We start from the raw sequence: 22,745 nt of genomic DNA on the forward strand, positions 1-22,745 counted from the left end.
GTGATAAAGGCCGTACAGTCTGATTGCCTTGTTCGTTGCGCTAAACACCTCCTTTATGGACCAAAACATGGAGAAAATAGTGTATAGATTTATCCCGAACACCCCCGTACTAACTACGTGGGGGCGGAAGCCGACGACTGGTCAACCCTCAGATTTAAAAAACGGCCGCACTGGAGGTAAAATTTTAAAAATCACAAGCATTATATTACATAACATCATTGTTTCATCCTACAGGACAAGATAATACGAATGTTTTCATGGGAAAATAACATCCTTCGCACATTGCTCCGCCACCAGGCGGGACCCCTCCAGGACACTATCAAAATATAGCTCGGGTCCACGATGCTCCTTGCCCTCAGGCGGCCCCTCAGTCACCAGCTTCTTGGCATCTAGCTTCGCCCAATGCGTCTTGATATGGGCAAATGCCATCCGTGCACCTTCAATGCAGACCGATCGCTTCACGGCTTCGAGCCGTGGGCAGGCACTCACGAGCCGCTTCACAAGTCCGAAGTAGCTGCTGGGTATGGGCTCGGCAGGCCACAGCCGGACTATCAGGTCCTTCATGGCTAGCTCGGCCGACCTGTGCAGCTCGACCAGCTGTTTCAGCTGGTCGCTAAAGGGCACCGGATGTTCTGGTCCAAAATATTGAGACCAGCACAGCTTCTCCATAGACATCCCCTCTTCGGCTCGATAAAACTCGGCAGCATCTGATATGCTGCGTGGCAGATTCGTAAACGCCCCTGGAAAACCCAAATTTGGGTCAGTAAAGGGAATGTTTCCTTTGCCTACTGGCTTTGCATAGCGAAAGACTTACCCATCGTAATCTTCTTGGCCGCCTGAATTTCTTGGAGGGCGCCCTGTGCTTCGGCTTGGGCATCCTATGCGCTCTGACAGGCCTTCGCAAGTTCAGACTATTGCGTCTTAAAATCACGCTCCAAGGACTCGAGTTTCTCGACGTCGTCCTGGAGCTCTTGCTGGGCCTTGCTAACCAGGGCCTCCTGCTTCTCGCGCGCGGCGTGTTCCTTGGCTGCTTTGTCCTCGCCCTCGGCTAACGCCTTCTTGAGGGCCGCCACCTCGGTCGTGGCCCCTAACAAAGTTCATGACACTTTAGTCAGCTTGAACAATTTATTCTTCAATATACACACAGGTTACTGCATACCTTCGCTATCCTCCAGTTGCTTCTTCACGAGGCCGAGCTCTTCCTCGGCCCGCTCCAATTTCCGCTTCAGTCCAGAGACCTCCGCGGTTTGAGCGGTAGCAACCCGCAACGAGGCCTACTTTGTCGCATAGACACTTTTTTTAGACTCCCGCGATAATTATTTTTGATCCTCTGTTCGGTTTTTTCTTGAGGGACACCGAACAGAGCATCAGGGGCTACTGTCTACGCTGTGATATTCCTCTTACAATTACATTACTCACCTCAAAGCCTGCTAGAAGGCTAGTGCAGGCCTCGGTCAATCCGTTTTTGGCGGACTGAACCCTTTCAATCATCGTACCCATATGGGCACGGTGCTCATCCACAATGGAGGCGCCTTGCAGCGCCTCCAGTAGACGATCTGGCGCCTCCGGTTGGACAGAGGTCACCGGTAGCTCAACCCCTCCTTTTGGGAAGGGCCGTTTTCCGGACTCCGGAGCCATATAGGTCTCCGGAATAGAATCCGGCTGAGGGTCGAGTAGAACTCGGCCCGCACAGTCCGTCTCCGTAGGGGCTTTTTCCCCATATATCCGGTGGCCCGGGAGTCATCCTGGGGCGCCACCCTGATAATCTCCGGAGCCTTCCCCCGGCCCGAGGAGGCCCTTTGGACGCCTCCTCGTCATCACCCTTGGCCAAAGGGGAGTAGGCTAGCGGCGGTGACATACTTAACCTCTCCTTTGGGTCCAGCGTACCTTCTGATGAAGATTGCAGAGAACTGTCCCGAGCCGGACTGCAATAACATGATTCAAACATATCAAATATCACAAGGCAGAAAGGACGGACGTTCGGGCAAGCATAAAGATTTTTTATGCTTACGATGCGGCCCGAGGCTTGGCCCGGGAAGGTCGCTCCGGACTGCTATTGACATCCCACGCGGAGTTATCCGCGGGGAAGGCTTTCCCCTCTTGGGTGCCACAGCCTCCAGATTCGTGGAGGCCGTTCTCTTCTTTCTCCCCACCTCGGGTAGGGAGTCATCTTCCTCTTCCTCCTCCTCGTCATCGTCCTCAGCGGACGAAGAGCGAGTCTCGTCTTCCGACATCACGTCCAGGGTGCCTTTTCGGCGAAGGCCCTTCCGGGCCCCTTTTGCAGCTTCCTTGGCCATCTTCTCCGGCACCTCATATGGTGCTGGGAACAACATTTTCGTCAGTAATGGAAATTCGGGGTCTTCGGGCAGCGGAGCTGGACAGTTAATCCCCCCTGCTACCTCGATCCAGGCCTGAAAACCTGGATAGGAAGGCTTAGGATTTTTCCTCAAAATATGTTAGTAAAGGGTATGCCTTGAAAACATGAAACAACTTACCGAATTAGCCTGGCATTTTAAGCTGAGCCCGCGATCCTCGGTCGTGGGCGGTGGCGTCTCGCCGTCCTTGAAGAGCACTTTCCAGATGTCTTCGTGCATCATGCCGAAGAGCTGTAGTAGCGTCTGGTGCTTGTCCGGATCATACTCCCATAGATAGCAAGTCCGGCGTTGGCATGGAAGAACCCGACGAATGAGCATGACCTGGATCACGTTGACGAGCTTGATTTTCCTGTCTATCATGTTCTGGACGCACGTCCGGAGCCTAGTCAGCTCGCTCAAGGGACCCTAGGTTAGGCCCCTCTCTTGCCAAGAGGTGAGCCACATCGGGATTCCAGATCAGAATTCGGGGGCCGCCGCCCAGTTAGGGTCACGCGGCTCGGTGATGTAGAGCCACCCCGATTGCCACCCCTTCACCGCTTTCGCAAAAGAGCATTCGGGCCAGGTAACATTGGGCATCTTGCCCACCATGGCGCCTCCGCAGTCTGCCTGTTGGCCGCTCACCACTTTCGGCTTCACGTTAAAGGTCTTCAGCCATAGGCCAAAATGAGGTGGGATGCGGAGGAAGGCCTCGCACACGACAATGAATGCCGTGATGTTGAGAATGAAATTGGGGGCTAAGTCATGAAAGTCTAGCCCATAGTAAAACATCAGTCCGCGGACGAATGGGTGGAAAGGGAATCCCAGCCCGCAGACAAAGTGTGTGAGAAACACAACCCTCTCGTGGGGCTCTGGAGTGGGGACGATTTGCTCTTTGGTCGGGAGTCGGTGAGCAATCTCCTTGGCCAGATATCCGTCCTCCCGGAGCTCCTTGATGTCCTTCTTCTTAACAGAGGAGGCCATCGACTTGCCTCTAGCTCTGGATCCGGACATGTTTGGAGTGATTTCTCGAGCGAGGAAAAGCTAAAGCTTGGGTGCTGGAGCTCAAGGAGGGAAGAACTGAAGGAGAGAAAGGGTGTGGATGAAGGAAGGCAATCCTTATCCCCTTATAAAGGCTGCGAATATCAAGCGTCTCCCCACTCGCCATAAACTCACCTATTCCCAAGGGCCGAGCAAACGGCACGGTTGGATTGCCCACGCCCGCATTGATGAGAATCCCACAATAAGGGGACACGATCTTTGCTTTGACAAGACGTGCCAATGACAACCGCGTCTCGAAACGTGCAGCGACAGACGAAAAACGGTTCGAAATTATGACCGGACAGATGTGATGTCATGTTGTAAAAAGCTGTCAGCGGATTGGACTTGTGCGAGTGTTATATTCTCTCTGCAGGTGTGTGTGGTGCGTGTTACAGGTCCGGATACTATTGTCGCATCCGAAGATTATCTTGGAGTTCACATAAAAGGGAACCCGCCTTGCAATGCCCAAGACAATCTGCACGCAAGACTCCTCGTCATTGTAGCCAGGTTCAGGGGCTACTGAGGGAGTCCTGGACTAAGGGGTCCTCGGGCATCTGGCCTGTTATCTATGGGCCGGACTGGTGGCTGTGAAGACATGAAGGCCGAAGACTGTACCCGTGTCCCGATTGAGCTCTCCTTGGCATGGAAGGCAAGCCTGGCGACCGGCTATGAAGATTCTTTCCTATGTAACCGACTCTTTGTAACCCTAGATCCCTCCGGTGTCTATATAAACTGGAGGGCGTTGTCCGGATGGGATATACTCATTACCATATTCATACAGGCTAGACTTCTAGGGTTTAGCCATTACGATCTCATGGTAGATCAACTCTTGTAACACTCATATTCATCAAGATTAATCAGGCAGGAAGTAGGGTATTACCTCCATAGAGAGGGCCCAAACCAGGGTAAACATCGTGTCCCCTGTCTCCTATTACCATCGATCCTAGACACACAGTTCGGGACCCCCTACCCGAGATCCGCCAGTTTTGACACCGACAGGACCCCCTACCCGGGATCCGCCAGTTTTGACACGGACATTGATGCTTTCATTGAGAGTTCCACTGTGTCGTCCCCAAAAGGTTCGATGGCCCCTTCAATCGTTAACAATGACGTTGTCCAAGGAGAAACCTTCCTCCCCGGACAGATCTTCGTGTTCGGCGGCTTCGCACTGCGGACCAACTCATTTGGCCGCCTGGAGTAGATCGATAGCTACGCCCCTGGCCATCAAGTCAGATGTGGGAGCTTAAATTACGTTGCGGACAGGAGATTTGATCTTTGCCGGATTCGAGACCGCGGCGGCCGCTCCCGGACACCTTGACGAACATGACCTAAATCTATCGTCAGACCGCATCCAGGAGATAGCTCCTATGACCACTCCGGCCATAGATGCAGAGCACACTGCGGCATCCAAGGATTGGAGGTTCAACCCCACCACGGAGGCCACAGATTCTCTGACGTCGGAGCCGCACATGGGCTTAACCTCACGCAATACTCGTGTCACCGGAACTCCGGCCTCTTCTCCGGGTATAAGTTCTGAACCATGTGAGTCCGCGGATACCGAACTTGATTGCTTATCGATCTTCGAGTTCAGCGCCGCAGGCATCTTCCAGCACTCGCCCTTGGGCGATGTGCTGAACTCATTAAAGAACTTGTCCTTGGCGGGGGACTCACAGCCGAACTATGTACAGTTCGAACTAGGGGCTGATGATGGGGCATTTTGCTTCCCACCCGCCACCCACTCCATAGCTACTATCGAGGACTTAACCGACATGCTTGATTACGGCTCCGAAGACATCGTCAGTACGGACGACGATGCTGACGGGGAGCAGGGCCAAAACCTGCCACTCATTGGGCGATGGATGGCCACTTCTTCCTACGACATATACATGGTGGATATGCCTAAAGAAACTAACAACGATGACAAAGAGGATCCAGTTGAAGACAAACTTCCTGAGACAAAGCCTATTCGCCGGCGTCAGTGGCGCCTCTCTAAGTCACATCATACAAAATACAACAACACCGGCACCGGAGAAAACAATACTCCGGAGAATGCCGAAGACAATGAAGACCCTGTTGGAACAACCTCCGAACAGGATGAACAGGCCATACACGAAGACTCGGAGGACAGTAACTATCATCCGCTCTCCGAGGAAGAGGAAAGCCTCGGCAACGAGGATTTTATCGTGCCTGAGGAACCTCTCGAGCAGGAGCGCTTCAAACGCCGGCTAATGGCAACTGCAAGAAGCCTGAAAAAGAAGCAGCTGCAGCTTATAGAGGACCAAGATCTGCTCAAGGACAGATGGACCGAAGTCCTGGCCGCCGAAGAATACGGCGTTGGTGGCCCAGCCAAAAGCTACCCGAAGCGTAGATTGCTACCTCGGTTTGATGGCGAGGCGCTGGAGTCCGTACCATCATCGCACAATGCGGCAGGCCGACCAGAACTTGGTCCGGATAAAGTGACAACTCAAGCCAAACACCAGACCGCCCCACCTCGCTGTAAAGGCAAGAATAAAGCAGCTCGGGGTTGTACATAAAACCTTCGACAGGACTTGGAAAGTAGAGCAGGACACGCAAGATCGGTCTACGGATCGCGAGGATGTGCTGCAACACACGACGACGGCTACCTATTCGGATGTGACAAACTTAGCCACGCCCGGGAAGAAAACCGCAGATGGACTCCATCGGAGGTACGCCGTAGTGTGGCCCAGCATAGAGGCACCACACACCCTCTTTGCTTCACAGAAGAAGTAATGGAGCATGAATTCCCAGACGGGTTCAAACCCATGAATATCGAATCATACGACGGAACAACGGATCCCGCGGTATGGATCGAAGACTTCCTCCTCCATATCCACATGGCCCGCGGAGATGACCTTCATGCCATCAAATACCTACCACTCAAACTCAAAGGACCAGCTCGGTACTGGCTAAATAGTCTGCCGGAAATTCTATTGGCAGCTGGGAAGAATTGGAAGACGCCTTCCGCGACAACTTCCAAGGAACATATGTCCGGCCACCGGATGCCGATGACTTAAGTCACATTGTCCAACAGCCCGGAGAGTCAACCAGGAACCTCTGGACTAGGTTCTTAGTTAAAAAGAACCAAATCGTCGACTGTCCAGACGCAGAAGCCCTTGCGGCCTTGAAACACAGCGTCCATGATGAATGGCTGGCATGCCACCTCGGTCAAGAAGGACCTAAATCCATGATAGCCCTTACCGCTCTAATGACACGCTTTTGTGCGGGAGAAGATAGCTGGCTCGCTCGTAGAGGCAACAGCGCCGGTGACTCTGGCACTTCCGGAATCCGAGACGGCAATGGCAAGCCACGACAAAGCAAACACAACAGTCGCAATGATAGTGAAAGATCACGCGACACAGCGGTCAACTCCGAATTTAGCAATCCCAAATCCGTTCAGGAGAAAAAGCCATTCAAGGCGTACCGAGACAGACCATCCAACCTAGACAGGATATTGGACCAACCCTGCCAGATTCATGGACACCCCGATAAACCAGCTAATCATACCAACAGAAGCTGTTGGGTCTTCAAGCATGCCGGCAAGCTCAACGCCGAACACAAGGGGAGGAGGCCGTCAGGCGATAGAGACGACAGAGAGGTTCACCGACCAAATACTGGACGTCAGGACCAATTCCCCCCCCCCCCCCCCCCCCGAGGATCGACCAATCCCGGAGCAGAAATAGCAGTTCGGCTTCCGCCGCCCACCTCATATACCTGCAAAATTTGTACCGTGCATACATCACTACGCACTCAAGATACCATGGGCATTGGCGGAAGCACAATACGGACAAGCCTGCAAGCATTCCAGTAACATTTTTTATCTACTTTCTTTTTATTTCTTTCTTCATTATCTCTTAAAACTAGGTGACCCAAAGGACAAGCATCTAAACCGACTCCATCAGAGTTCGGATCCGTACAGTCACCTAAGGGGCTACCTCCGTCAAGGATTCCCCTCGCCGTGGACCGGCGACACAGACGTGCGACGGGAGGTCCAAAATAACTTTTTGTAGACCGCACTCTTTATTTCGAGCCTGTAATATGCCTTTTTCCTCCGCCTTCGACCCCGGGCATGTCAAATAGCTAGGGTTGTGGTCTTTATATATATAAAGTAATCATTGGCATATCACTCAGGTCCCAGTAAACATTATCCGAATTAATCATTCGTGTCTTTTCGCCAATGAATATGGCTCCTGTGGTTGTTTCACAGATATACCTCGGCATAACCTGACAGGGGCTCGGTATGGGACCAAATGAGTCGCCAACAAAGTCCGAACAGCTTTGCAGCGTACTTCGGCGTCGCGAGTTTGGCCTTATGTGCATCAGCTCCGAATCATGTCTTGGCTCAATGGTTGGGTTGCCCGGCTACCGTGCTTGCTACCTTACGTTTTGCTCTATCGGCTAGGGTAGTAAAGGGAGAACTACTACGATTGTGCTTCCAGTTCATCTGGTCAAGCACCTTAGTAGAGAAAGCCGAAAACCGACTGTCATGATGCTGCGAGAGCTGGTCAACCACTCGATGACTTACCGGAATCTATCGCGATTCCCTCCGTGTCACACGAAGGACCTTTTTTTCAGGTCATATATGTAACGCACCATAGTGGAATAAGCCATACGCATGCCAGGGGCTATATCGTAGCCCCCCCGATAAAACTCCTATGGCTAAGTGAATGTGTTAACGCCCTATAGTTTGATTTCCTGGTTCGCCACATTATCACCACCTTCACGGACCAAGACGTTGGGTCAAGAGTGATCAAATGCTTTTCCGAACACCCCCATACGCCCTACGAGGGGGCTAAAGCCCACGACTAGAAAACTTTTAGATTATATTAAAACGGCCGCACAGGAGGAACACAAGCATTCGAGCAAACTATAAAATAGATTAACTATAAAATTGTCTTTTACAATTCTCATACACCTCACTCGAACATTATGTCTTTCGAGCATTGACCCTCTATCAAGTGGGCGGCCTCTAGGACATCTTCAAAATAATGCTCCGGTTCGTAACGGTCCTTGCCCTTGCGTGGACTCTTCGCCGCAACATCGATGGCCTTCATCCTCCCCCAGAATGTCTTGACACGGGCAAAGGCCATCCGTGCACCCTCAATGCACGCAGACCGCTTCACAGCATCGATACGTGGCACCGCATCAACGAGCCGCTGTACCAAGCCAAAGTAGCTATTCGGAACAGGCTCAGTCGGCCATAGCAGGATTATGACGTTCTTCATAGCAGCGCCGGATATCCTATGAAGCTCGGCCCATTGAGACATCTGTTCATTCAGCAGTAGAGGGCGCTTCGACGCACCAAATTGTGACCAGAAAAGCTTCTCCGTTGCATACCCCTCTCGCGCTTGATAAAACTGTGCCGCATCAGAAGAACTCTTTGGCAAGTCTAAAAACTCGTCCGGAGAACTCCACATTTGGTTAAGATGAGCATACTTCGGATCACCGAACTTAGCCTATAGCAAAAAGGGCTTACCGGCCGCAATCTCCCCAGCTTGCCAGATCTCCTCATGGGCTGCTCTGGATTCAGACCGCGCTTCTCTCGCCTCTCGTAAGGCCTTGTCAAGTTCAGCCGTTTTGGCTTCATTTTCCTTCTCAAGAAGTTCACAGCGGCTAGCAGCATTTTCTTATTTCAGCGCCATCATGGATATCTTCTCCTCGCCTTGCCGCCGAGCAGCTTGTTCGGCTTTTAACTCAGCCGATGCCTTCTCGGCAGCATCATTACTAAACCGGGCCTACTCCTTCGCCCGGGCCAGCTCCGCCCGAAGAATTTCTATGGTGGCAGCACCATCTGCAGTATATAACCTTCAGCGTCCCGCTTATATCACAAAAATGTATGTGAAGGGACTGCCTCAAATACATACCTTGCGACTCGTCCAGGCGCATATTGATTAACGCAATGTCATCCCCTACCACATCAAGCTTCCGCTGCAGCTCGGCAATATCCGTAGTATGGGAAGTAGCCATGGGGGAAACAGCCTGTGTTTCAGTTAATCAGATTAGTCCTTGAGTATTTCTTCTTGATCCTCCGTTCGCCTCTCATGGGGAGCCAACCCGAGTCTCAGGGGCTACTACCTATACACAGGTGCATATTTGCAAATAAAATATAGTTGAAAACATAACATTACAAACCTCGAAGCCTCTTAGCAGGCTCATGAAGGCTTCATTCAATCCGCTCTTCGCGGACAGAATCTTCTCAACCACCATACCCATCAAGTTACGCTGTTCCCCTGAGACAGATGCTTTTCGTAGCATATCCCTCAAGATATTCGGCGCCGCCGGGTCTCCAGAAGCCGCTGTAGGAGCACGACCATCCTTTGAAGGAACCCGTGCACCCGTCTCCAGAATCATCGTTGGCTGAAAACTCGAAGGTCCGGGGCCTTCATTATTGGCTCCCGAATCCCGAACGATTGGAGGTCCACCTTCGGGTACTGCCTCCTTCATCCCCTGCACCGCTTGTTGATCAAGAATAACCCTCCGGGGTGACACTTCGGAGTCGTCCGCCTTATTGGGCGAGGAGGTCGGGGGAGGCGTCTTGCTTTCCATCATCTCTGGGAGGAGATCTCCCGAAGAAGAGGAGTGCCCAGAAAAACTCTATGCCGGACTGTAAAAATACACAGGCACGTTACGTATCTCTTCGGTAACAGGAGAGAAGCGGGACGCTATCAAAGTACCCCGGATTCACTTACGGTTTGGTTAAGGGCTTGTCCTCATGCCGGAGATGTTCACTGGCATCGCCTTCCAATCCTGAGCCGCTCGACGATGGCATCTTGCCTCTCTTAGGAGACCGCCCCTCCCAACCTTCGGAGGTGGTCCTTTCCCTCCTGAATGGAGAAGGGATATTGGCTTCTCTTTCGCATTCGTCTTCGGGCGAGGAAATGTCAATTTCTCTGGACTTAGTATCTAATTTACCTCCGGAACGAAGGTCACCCCGGGTCTTCTCACTCTCCACCTTGCCCTCCCCAGCCGGCGCCTGGTATGGTGCCGGTGCCAGCATCCTTGTTAACACGGGGTCCGCTGAGTCTTTCGGAAGAGGGGCCGGACACCTAATCCGCTCCACTTTTGTTATCCAGCCCTGGAAAAAGATGGTTTGCTTAGTGTCTTACCACAGAATATCTGATTATGAGGTGTTCGGCGGAGGAGTACTTACCGGGGTGTCCGGATGGTTACAGTCTAGGCCAGTATCTTCGGTGATGTCCGGCCATTGTTTTCGTCTCCCAAAGAATAATTCCCACATTCCTTCGTGCGTAGTGCTGAAGAAGTGCTGAAGAGTCCGTGGCCCTTCTGGGTTAAACTCTTACAGACGGAGAGGCTGTCGCTGGCTCGGCAGGGTCCGGCAGACTACTATTACCTCAATAACGTTGGCAATATTGATGTCCTTTTCAATGAGGCTTCGGATGCGACTTTGAAGAGTCCGCACCTCGTCAACTAATCCCTAGTCCAGCCCCTTATTAATCCACGATGCAAGCTAAATTTGGGGGCTGGATCGAAACGCAGGCGCAGCTACCCGCTTGGAACCACGGGGCTCGGTGATATAGAACCACTCCTGCTGCCATAAGTCAGAAGATTCTTTGAAAGATCCTTTTAGCCAGACAGCGTTGGTAAGCTTGCTGACTGAGGCACCACCACATTCCGCCTGCTCCCCCTCTATCATTTGCGGTTTCACAGTAAAGGTCTTGAGCCACAAGCCAAAGTGTGGAGGAGTTCGGAGGAAGGCTTCGCACGTGACGATAAACGCCGAGATGAGAAGAACAAAGTTCGGGGCGAGATCGTGAAAATCTAACCCGTAATAGAACATGAGCCCCCGGACGAAGGGATTGAGGGCGAACCCTAACCCTTGGAGGAAGTGGGAAAAAAACACGACCCTCTCACCGGATCTAGGGGTAGGGATAACCTGCCCCTCCGCGGGAAGCCGATGGAGGATTTCCGCGGTCAGATATCTTGCCACCCGAAGCTTTGCGATATCCTCCTCTGTAACAGAAGAAGCCACCCACCGACCTTGACGGCTGGATCCGGGCATGACTGGGGCTTACGGAGGGTCAAACCTGGGTGTTGGAACTCGAGGTAGTAAGAGTCGAGGAAGGAGCAAGCGTGGAGAGGAAAGGCGGTCTATGCCCCTTTATAAAGGCCGAGAATATCGAACGCCTTCTCCGGGCCTTAAAATTTGCCTATTCCCAAGGAGTTGTACCCTAAGGATGGTTGGGTTACCCACACCCATGTCGATAAAAGAATCCCTTAATAAGGGGACATGATCTCTGCTTGGATAAGACGTGTCAATGACAACCATGTTTCGGAACGTGGGGCCGCAGGCGAAACAACGGTTCAAACCGGGCAGGCGTGATGTCACGTTGTAAAAAGTTGTCAGCGGATTGGACCCGTGGAATATTATATTATCTCTGCGGTTGTGTGCGGTGTGTGTTACAGGTCCGGATACAATCATCACATCCGGAGACAATCTTGGAGTTCGGAAGCAAGGGAACCCGCCTTGCAATGCCGACGACAAATCTGCACGCCGGACTCCTCGTCATTGAAGCCAGGTTCCGGGGCTACTGAGGGAGTCCTGGAATAAGGGGTCCTTGGGCGTCCGGGCTGTTAGCCATAGGCCGGACTGATGGGCTGTGAAGATACGAAGACCGAAGACTGCACCCGTGTCCGGATGGGACTCTCCTTGGCGACCAAATATGTAGATTCTTTTTCTTTTGTAACCGACCTTGTGTAACACTAGATCCTCCCGGTGCCTATATAAACCGGAGGACTTAGTCCGGAAAGGACAGATACTCATTACCATAGTCATACAGGCTAGACTTCTAGGGTTTAGCCATTACAATCTCGTGGTAGATCAACTCTTGTAATACTCATATCCATCAAGATCAATCAAGCAGGAAGTAGGGTATTACCTCCATAGAGAGGGCCTGAACCTGGTTAAACATCGTGTCCCATGTCTCCTGTTACCATCGACCTTAGACGCACAGTTCGGGACCCCCTACCCGAGATCCGCCGGTTTTGAAGCCGACAGAGGGCGATAGCCGTCGGACGCCAGCGACGCGGCTGCTGAGGAACCGATGTTGTCCAGGGCTCCCTAAGTGACGACCCCTGGGGATCGGGTGAGCTTCCCTGAGGAGGCGGCTGGAAGGCTGATGCAGTCTGATGCTCCCGAGGTGGAAGCCCCCGAGGCCTGGGCGAGCCGTCACGAGCCAGAGGCTAAGAAGGTGATGCAGCCTGGCGCTCCCGAGGTCGTCTCCTCAGGGGCCACACCAGCCGCCCTGGCACCGGTGATCGCACCCGGGGCTTCAGCCAGCTCCGCTTGAACTTTGAGGCGCTCCGCAAGAGGAAGTGGTCTCCAAGCTGCAGTGGTACACCTCCCGGCCTCTGAAGCAGATGAAGTACATTGCCATAGACGAGTGAATGCCTTATCCTTGTAATTTCCTGAGTGATGCACCTCCTTCTGACCGCAACTCTTTAGGGTTTGTTCGGCTAGTGCGGCGAAATCTCCCGAGAAGCGACCTCCACCCAATCCGGGACCTCTGCTGGCCCTGAGCGCCCCTGCCAAACTGTTGCGTGTGGCGCGAGGCCTATTGGGAAGTGGACGCGCTGACCAGGTGTCTTGACCCTGCGCTCTTGTCCTCACTCCTTCACGGTCCTGCCTGGGGTGCTGGAGGCGTGCCGAGGGCCCCTCCACTCGTCATCGCCCGCGGCTGGGCGACCTCAGCCTTGGCCTCGTCCTCGAGCAACGAGGCCCCGCCCCGTAGGGCCTCTGCTGAGGCCCGGGAGGCGGCGGGGAAGGCACCATTCTCCAGCCCCCCGCTAGGAGCCGGTGAGCAACCTTAAGCTTCGCCAACGGTTCTTGGCGCAGAGGACGAACCCGGGCGCGTGTTTGAGCTTGCGCACGGGCACGGCACTGTTCGCCGCGAGCTCTTCCGAGAGGTGAAGGGCGCGTTGAGCCGACTCGGGGAAGAGCTTGTCGATGTTGATGCCCGACTTGAGACGGAGGGCTTCCGGCTTGCGGGCGAGTGGCATCAATTGAAGATGTCCATCAACCTTGGGCGTCTTCAGTGCGAGCGCGCCAGTGTGAAGGCCGAGTCGTCCCTTGTGGCCTCGCGCAAGGCCAGCGCCTGTGCCTTGGAGGAGGCCAGGGAGGCTGATCGCCACCGTGAGATCGCCGAGGAGCACGAACGAGAGCTCCAGCACCCGAACACCATCCTCGAGCAGCAGGTCGAAGCGTGCAAGGCTGTCTTGGTGTTGATGAGGGTAGCGCCTTCTGAAGAGAATGAGATCTTGAAGCGCGAGGAAGCGCTGATGCTGGAGGCCTCGAAGCGCAGCCTCGAACTTGAACGGTTGGAGACGAGGGAGTGCTAGGTGGCCCAGGCTGAAGACGCCGTCAGCGCACGCGAAGCCGAGGTCAGGGAAGAGGTTGACCGCAGGGCGGCAAAGGCTCATGCAGATCTTGCCAAAGAGTACGACCTAAAGTCGAATCTCTTGGAGGCCGAAGCTGAGGGCAGGACCACCGCCCTCAGGTCAAGGCTGCATGAGACGGAGAAGCGTGACAGGGCCACCGCGGAGGCTCTGGCCTCTGCCCAGGCCGACCTGTCCTCCACCCGTGCTGATGTGCTCTCACTACAGCAGCATATTCATGACGCCACGTCCCTCGCGCAGCAGAAAAGGGAGGAGGCGTGTCGTCGGCGGACGATGCGGCGCGAGCACGCCCCCCATGCTCCAGGACCTCAGGGTGAGGGCAAACCGAGCACTGGGCGCCATCTGCGAAGAGCACGTCCCTCATCCCCGCATGGAAGATTATGCCAGCCATCTCCGATTCTTCACCGAAGTCGTGATGCGCTTGGAGGACCAGGCGCGAGGGCCCATGAGCTTGTTGAGGGAAAGAGCCGAGGCCTCCTCGGGCGCGCGTTCTCCCACGTCTTCAGTCATCTCCAGAACCTCGACCCTCACTTCGACTTCGACGCCGCCATCGCCCCAGTGCCCGGGGCCATCTGGGAAAACCTGGCGCGCTGGGTGGACAATAACGTGGACGAGCTGGTCAGGGCTTTCGCCACCGAGGACGACGCGGTGGTGGTCGCGGCGGATGAAGACGGTGCTATTGCTGACGGTGAAGACGATGCCAGCGGCAGCGCCAGCAACGCGTATGAGAGTTGTCGGATGTGGGGTTCCAGGAAACCCTTAAGGTTCGAACACTGGGGTGCGTGCGAAGTCTTTCCCTCCTACCGATCTACGCCCTTTCTCGCTAAGATATCTCGGACGAACTCGACGAACTCGCAACATAGAAAGACACGAGATTTATACTGGTTTGGGCCACCGTTGTGGTGTAATAACCTACTCCAGTGTGGTGGTGGTGGATTGCCTCTTGGGCTGATGATGAACAGTACAGAGGGAAGAACAACCTCCTAAGGTTGAGGTGTTCTTGTGCTTGGCTAACTTGGGTGGGTGAGAGTGATCTAAATCAGTTGCCCCTTCGGTGGTGGCTAGCTCTACTTATATAGGCCCTGGTCCTCTTCCCAAATATTGAGCGGGAAGGGAGCCAACAACGGCGGGCAAATTTGAAGGGGGACAGCTAGTACAAGCTATCCTGACAAAAGTGGTCTTCGCCTGCGAAAGGCTCTGGTGGTGACGCTGTCTTGGGCTCCACGATGACCTCCGTCTTGCCGTCCTCCTGGTCTTGGTCTCGTTGCACCGATATAGCAACCTTTCCCTGATGCCTCGGTACTCCTCGCCTGCGCTGGCCTCCTTAGCACCAAGGAGGAAACAAGAACCCTGCTCGCGCTGGCGCCCGCCTAGCGCCGATCGTCATGGCTCACGTCACAAGAGCCTCGTGAGGTTTGCCCCGCCTTGATATCTCCGCTCCTCGTGAGCCTGCCTGACTGGGCCACTCCAGAGGAGGTCTTGCGTCGTCCACCTCGCGAGGCTTGGCCCCTCGCGAGGGTCTTGGATGCCTTGTTGACGAAGATGGGTCGTACGGCCTGCTGGCCTAGCCACGCCGTGGGCCGCAGTCAGGCAAGTCTGGGGACCCCCATTCCCAGAACACCGGCAGTAGCCCCCGGGCCCAAGGTGCGCTCGGGCTTGGCTTCGCGGCGAAGCCAAGGGTCAAGTACGGAGCACCGCGGGCCCTAAAAGCCTGTGGACTCGGTTGACGCGTGGCGGTTTATTGGACGTGGGCGTCTCCGCTTCCCCACGCTGCCTCGGCAACTGCACGAGTTGACAAGTCCCTGCGACATGCAAGGAAAACCATCATTACCTGCGATCATGGGAGACGCCGGTTGGCCTTCTCTTGCTATAAATGGGGAGGGGGCAGAGCCCCGTCGCCCATCTCTTCCTCGCTCGCTTGCTTCTTCCTCCTCGCTCCACTGCTAACATCAATGGCGCCTATTAGAAGGTTCTCTGCTGAAGAAAAGGGGAATGCCCCCGGGATGACCCGGGGCCACTTCCTCCGAAAAAGAGGTCGGTCCACCGCCGTGATGAAGCGGCGATGCAGGTGGTGACGAGGCCTTGGTGCGAGCGGCCTCCTCCGGGGTATCTGCTACCCTTGTACGCCCGAGCCGAGGACTCAGGAGGACGGAGCGACGAGCAGCGTCGCCCATGCCGCGCCCGAGGTCGCCGCGCCACAGCGACGCACGCCGTCGCCCCCAGAATCCACGCCGCGGACCCCTCGCGCGTGCTGGTGCTGTGGGCGCCGATGCCTCCAAACTCCTGGATCCGCTTCTCGCGGTTCTTCTCCGACGTGATGCCGCCGAGGGGGCCTCTCGAGCTCTGGTTGCAGCACGCCGACTGCAGCGCTCCAGCGACCGGAGCAGAGATCGAAGCGGTCCCCACCGGGAAGATCTTCATGACTCGTGGTTGGGGTGAGGTTGCGCGGGTCTGCCGTCCGAGGGGCGCCCTCGCGATCCACTTTGAGTATGACGGCGCCTCCACGCTCTTCTTCAAGGTCTTCGATGCTGAGGGCCGCCGCCTGGAGTGCCGCTCAAGAGAGGAGCGCCAAGCTGACGCGCTTTCCGCCCGCGGCCACTCCAGCAGCAGCAGCCCTTGGGAGTCCAGCAGCTCTCCTGAGCTCTATGAGACTCCAGAGACGAGTGATGACAGCTACGTGCCCCCGAGCTCTCGCCGCGCTCGGAGCAGAGCTGCGGCGTCCGGCCGCCGCCGCCGCTGATATGGATGGGGTTGGCGCCGGCCTCCCGTGGCCCACTGTTGATGATGGCGTCTGCCACGGGAGGGTGTAGATAGGAACCCCCTTAGTTTTAGCTTTTGTTCCCTGCGAAGAATCATGAAGTGCCCCGTGGGGGCATGTAAGGGTCTGTAATGTCTTTTTTGCTTATCTTCCTTGTTATGAAAAATTGGTGAACGCGTGTCCCGTTAAGGCTCGGTCCCCCCTTTCTTTCCTCGCGATAGCTTGTTGCTGTACGCCGACAGGTCCCAGTCCCCAGGCAGGCTACAGCCATCGCTGGTATGCCAGGTCGCGTGCCGTGGTCAAGGCCAGGAGGTGTGCGGCCCAAGGTCCAGTAAGAGCCCCTGAGGCCCGATGCTCATGAGGTCCCCCTTAGCACTCAAGCGGCCATGGTAAGGGAAGAAAGGGAGTTGACGTGGCCGCAATGGGGTTGCGGCAAGGCGTGAGTGACCATTAGGCCCAAGCATTTAGCCGATCCGAGGGCGGGACTTATCTTGTTGACTTCGTGGCGATTCCTGACGTTGTGCTAGGGCTGCGCGCCAACTTGTGCGTCATAGCTAGGCCGGCCCATATGAGTTTCCCTCCCCCCATGCTCTCCTTAGTGCTCTGCGTCCTCCGGTCCCAGCCCTCGAGCGAGCTCAGCCGCTGCTGTTATGCCAGGTCACGATGCCGTGGTCAAGGCCAGGGGGTGAGGGCTGGAGAGCCAGTAAGAGCTCCTGAGTCGCGATGCTCAGGAGCCCCCTTTTAACGCGCAAGCGAATTGTACGAGAGAAAAGGAGACTCGCGGTGCCGCCTGCTATCCTCCCCACGGGGTCCCTGTGAACAGGCACAAGAAGGACATGGTTTGCCGTTACAGCTGCCAGCCTGCCGCTGGTTGCTCTGGATGAAGCAAAGGCACTGAGGGCCTGGTGAGGTGACGTGCGCGGGGCGTGCCGCGAGCTAGAGCTCGACCGCTCAGATTTGTCGATGTGGCAGGGACGGACCCATGCACCAGCGCCGTTCCTATGGGAAGGCCCCGCGGGAGGCGATGGTCGAGCAGGCGATAGCCGTAGGCAGGTTAAGCAAGGAAAGCCAAATCAGCTTGGGTAAATACAGGAAGATACATGACACTGGGTCCGGCCCGAGCGGCTTGGGGATGATGCAGCCCGAGGGGCGCCCCCAGCAAGGTAAGCCAAAGACATAAGCAAAAGGGATACATGCCGTAGGGACGGACCCACGCGGCCTGGGAATAATGCAGCCCGAGGGGCGCTCCCAGCTAAACGACCTTGGAAGATGTCACCTGGTTCTGTAGACGAAGTAGAGTTGGTGTAGCTGAAGACGAAGTAGACTCGGGAGGCTCTGGGGTCTCGGGAGGTTCCCTGAAGACCATCTCCATTTCCTCCAGGACGGCGTGGTACCTGGCCTCCGGAGCCGCTAGGACACGCTACATGTTGCGCTGATAGGCTGACGCCACGCTCAGCAAGCCGAAGGCATGCGAACGTAGCTGTGTGGCGGGCCCTCGCAGCGGCCCACACGCGAAGGCCAGAAGCGCTCCTGAGATGCGGCCCTGTTGAGTCATGGGACGTCGATGCAGACACGCAGCCCAGCATCCTCGCCAGGATGGGGGGCTGCGCCTCGTGAGCGGCCGTCGCCGTGCATGGTTCTTGCGTCTTGCAGCTCCTGAGTCGTCTTGGTGATGAACTCCTGAGTGGTGGGCACTCCTTGCCCCGTGCTCTCCTGAGGGACTCATGCCGCGAAGCACGCCTCCAAGTGGTGCCCAAGCGCCTCCCTCGTGAGGTTGGCAAGGTCATAGGCCCTCCAAAAGAGAGCCCCCAAGCCCTGCCCGAGGAGGGCGCTGGGCGCCCCTTCCTATGCGATGGAGGGAGGCGCCCCTGGGACGGACGCTGATCCTGATGAGGCTCCTGCCGCGACGCCATCCTCCTGAGGTCCTGCGCGGCGCAGCTTCTTCTTCTTGGGGATGGCCTCCGAAGGGCCCTCACTTCTGTTGTCGGGGTCGTCGAGTGCTGTAGCTTGGCAGGCACGCTCGAGGGAGCACACCGCATCTCTCTCTTCACATGGGACCGTGATGATTCCGCCGCTTCCCGGCATCTTGAGGACGTTGTAGCCGTGATGGGTGACTACCATGAACTTGTCCAGGGCCGGATACCCGAGGATGGCATTGTACGGCAGGCAGATGTGCGTGACGTCGAAGTCGATGAGCTCGGTGCGGTAGTTCTTTGCACTACGAAGGTGACAGGCAGGCGGACCTGCCCTATCGGTGTGGTGGAACCGTCGGTCACTCCTGAGAAAGGTTTGGTAGGCTGGAGTTGCTCATATGGCACATGGAGGTTGTCGAACGTGTCGACGGATAGGACGTTGTGCCCTGCGCCGCCGTCGATGAGGGTCTTGGTAACCTGCACATTGCTGATGACTGGGGAGCACAACATCGGGAGGGCGCCGGCGGTGGCCGCGCACTTGAGCTGATCTGCCGAGTTGAAAGTGACGGCGCATTGGGACCACTTGAGCGGGCGCATGGCCTCGAGCTTGGGGAGCAACGCGTTCACCTCGCGAGCGAACTGTTTGAAGATGCGCTGAGAGGCTGGGGCCTGGGCGCCGCCCAAGATGCAGGCGATTGCTCGCGGCTCCTTGAAGCCCCCAGCCCCCTTGTCTTGATGGTGGTCATCGTTCCTTCTTGGTGGCGGCAGTGGGGGAAGACCGGCGTTGCTTTTGGGGCAATCCTCACGAGGCTGGTCCCTCCAGGCCCCCTCGTGAGGATGGTCCTGCCAGCGGTCCTCACGAGGCCTGTCGCGCCATTCCTGGCGCGGGCCACGGTCGTCCCAGCGTCCGCCTCCATGTCCTCCTCCATGGTCGTAGCTCCGGTCACTACGCTCGGGGCGTCGACTGAAGCGTCCTTCTCGTATGGCTCTGAGCTCTTGACAGTCGCTGGTGTTGTGGGTGTTCAGGTTGTGGAAGGCGCAGAACGGTCGGCTGTTCTTGGATGACTCGGGCTGATCTCTGCCCCGCTTGGTGTCGGGCTCCGCTGCTAGCACTGCTGCTTCCTTGCTCTTGCGCACTTGGTCGAGGAGGGAGAGGCGCCCCTCCTCAGCTCTTGCGCACTTGGTCGAGGAGGGAGAGGCGCCCCTCCTCAGCTCTTGCGCACTTGGTCGCCAGGTTGAACAGCTCCTGAGATGTGCAGAGCTCCTCGTGGATAGTGAGCTCTTCCTTCATCTTGACGTCACGGACGCCGTCGGAGAACGCGGAGATGATGGCCTCATCCGTGACCTTGGGGATCTTGAGGCAGGTGTCGCTGTCAAAACTGGCGGATCTCGGGTAGGGGGTCCCGAACTGTGCGTCTAAGGCGGATGGTAACAGGAGGCGGAGGACACAATGTTTACCCAGGTTCGGGCCCTCTCTATGGAGGTAATACCCTACTTCCTGCTTGATTGATCTTGATGATATGAGTATTACAAGAGTTGATCTACCACGAGATCGTAGAGGCTAAACCCTAGAAGCTAGCCTATGGTATGATTGTTGTTGTCCTATGGACTAAACCCTCCGGTTTATATAGACACCGGAGGGGGCTAGGGTAACATAGAGTCGGTTACAAGGGAGGAGATCTACATATCCGTATTGCCAAGCTTGCCTTCCACGCCAAGGAGAGTCCTATCCGGACACGGGACGAAGTCTTCAATCTTGTATCTTCATAGTCCAATAGTCCGGCCAAAGGATATAATTCGGCTGTCCGAGGACCCCCTAATCCAGGACTCCCTCAGTAGCCCCTGAACCAGGCTTCAATGACGATGAGTCCGGCGCGCAGATTCTCTTCGGCATTGCAAGGCGGGTTCCTCCTCCGAATACTCCATAGAAGATTTTGAACACAAGGATAGTGTCCGGCTCTGCAAAAAAAATTCCACATACCACCGTAGTGAGAATAATATTTCCACAAATCTAATCTGCTGACGCATTTTGCAGCATGACATCACACCACGGCCCGGTCATTATTCGAACCGTTTTTCACAACCAGCTAGTGCACATATTGCGAGGCGGTTTCCTTGGCACGTCTTGTCGAAGCAGAGATCATGTCCCCTTATCACGGAATTCTCATCAATACGGGTATGGGTAACCCAACCGCGCCATCAATTACGGCGCTTGGGGAATAAGCGAGTTTACCAGGTAGGTGGGGAGGTGCATAACTTCTTCCGCCCTTATAAAGGGACAAGGATTCACCCTTTTCACCCACGCCTTCTTCCTCCTTGCTCATGCATTCTTGCGCCCTCGAGCTCCAGCGCCCAAGTTCGCGTTTTTCTCCTCAAACCACTCCAAGCATGTCCGGAGCGGGAGGCAAGTGGATGGTCTCCTCCGTTACGGAGGAGAACATCACAAAGCTGCGGGGAGCCGGATATCTGGCTATGGATATCGCGCACCGGCTGCCAGATGCGGGGCAGATCATCCCTACTCCAGAACCCCATGAGAGGGTGGTTTTCCTTACCCACTTCGTCTGCGGACTGGGATTTCCCCTCCACCCGTTTGTCCACGGGCTCATGTTCTACTACGGTTTGGACTTTCATGATCTGGCCCCCAATTTCATCCTGAACATCTCGGCATTTATCGTCGTGTGCGAGGCCTTCCTCCGCATCAAGCCCCACTTCGGCATGTGGCTGAAGACCTTCAATGTTAAACCGAAGGTGGTGGTCGGCCAGCAAGTGGAGTGTGGAGGCGCCATGGTGGGCAAAATGCCCAACGTCACCTGGCTCGAAGGCTCCTATGTGGAGACCATAAAGGGGTGGCAATCGGGGTGGTTCTACATCACCGAGCCGCGTGACACCAACTGGGTGGCGGCCCCCAAATTTCGATCCGGAATCCCCATGCGGCTCACCTCCTGGAAAGAGAAGGGCCTGTCTTGGGGTTCCCCGGTAGAGCTGACCGGACTCCAGACATGCATCAAAAAGATGATGAGCAAGATAATCAAGCTCGTCAACGTGTTCCAAGTCATGCTCTTCCGCCGGATCCTCCCGTGTCAAAGACGGGCATTCAATTTGTGGGAGTTCGACCCGGCTGAGCACCAGACGCTGCGAGAGCTCTTCGACACGACGCAAAAGGACGTCTGGAAGGTGCTGTTCAAGGGCGCCGAGGTACCTCCTCCCCTTACCGAGGACCGCGGACTCAGCGCAAAGCGCCCTGCTAATCCGGGAAGTCTTTTATATCTTATAAGATGTTCATTTCCCCAGTATAACCATGCGCGGGATCTAAGCCTCCACGCCATTTAATAGGACTGAGTAGCGACAGCGGAGCGGATCGATTGTCCGGCTCCCCTGCCTGAAGATCCAGCAGATTCTCTCCTAACGGAGATGCTGGTTCCGGCACCTTATGAGGTGCCGGAGAAGAAGGCCAAGAAGAAGGCCACGGGGACCAGGAAGGGTCTCCGGCGCAAGGTTATATCGGACTCATCGTCTGAAAGAACCGAGGCGCACTCCTCCCACAAAAACGGGGAGGAAGAAGAGGAAAGTTCTCTCGCCCCCCCCCCCCCAGCCGGGGGAGACAAGAAAAGGAAGGCCGCCCCAGCCGGGTCCAAGAAGGGAAGGACCCTCGTTTCGGACAACTCCACAACCGCCACCTACAGCGACGATGAGTGGCTGCCCAGGGATAAGCCCCTGGGCAAGTCTTAAGTATCCGGATACCATAGTAATTCTGGTATGTTTCATTTTGTTGCTTCTTATCATGCCGAACATGATCACACAACCCCTCCAAAGCTCATATCGGCGTATCCTCTTCGGAGGAGTATTTGGGCGAGTCGGAGATGAACAGTGATTCGCTCCCCACCGCCTCCTCCCGCCGCCCCACGGACAACGCCGAGGTGTTGTCTCAAAGGGAACAGAACCAAGGGAGGACAGTTCCGGAGGCGCCCCAAGGCGACATTCTAGGTGCTGGGCGTAAGAGGGGCAAGACTCCCCTGGGCCCCAACGCCGGGGGGCAACAAGTCTAACCCCAAGAAAATACGGCGCCGGAACCTCCAGTGGTTCCGGATTCTGTGCGGCAGCCCCTCGCTAAGGGGGGCAAGCCGTCTATGCCGACGGCCTTTGTTCATCCAGAGGCATCGGACAACTTGCTGGAAGTGCTTCGTGGCGCTTCCATTGACGAAGAGCACCGCACCATTATGAGTGTGGTGGTCAAGAAGGTTCAGTCCGCCA

The sequence above is a fragment of the Aegilops tauschii genome, chromosome 2 (assembly GCF_002575655.3).
Source record: "Aegilops tauschii subsp. strangulata cultivar AL8/78 chromosome 2, Aet v6.0, whole genome shotgun sequence".
NCBI lineage: Eukaryota > Viridiplantae > Streptophyta > Magnoliopsida > Poales > Poaceae > Aegilops > Aegilops tauschii.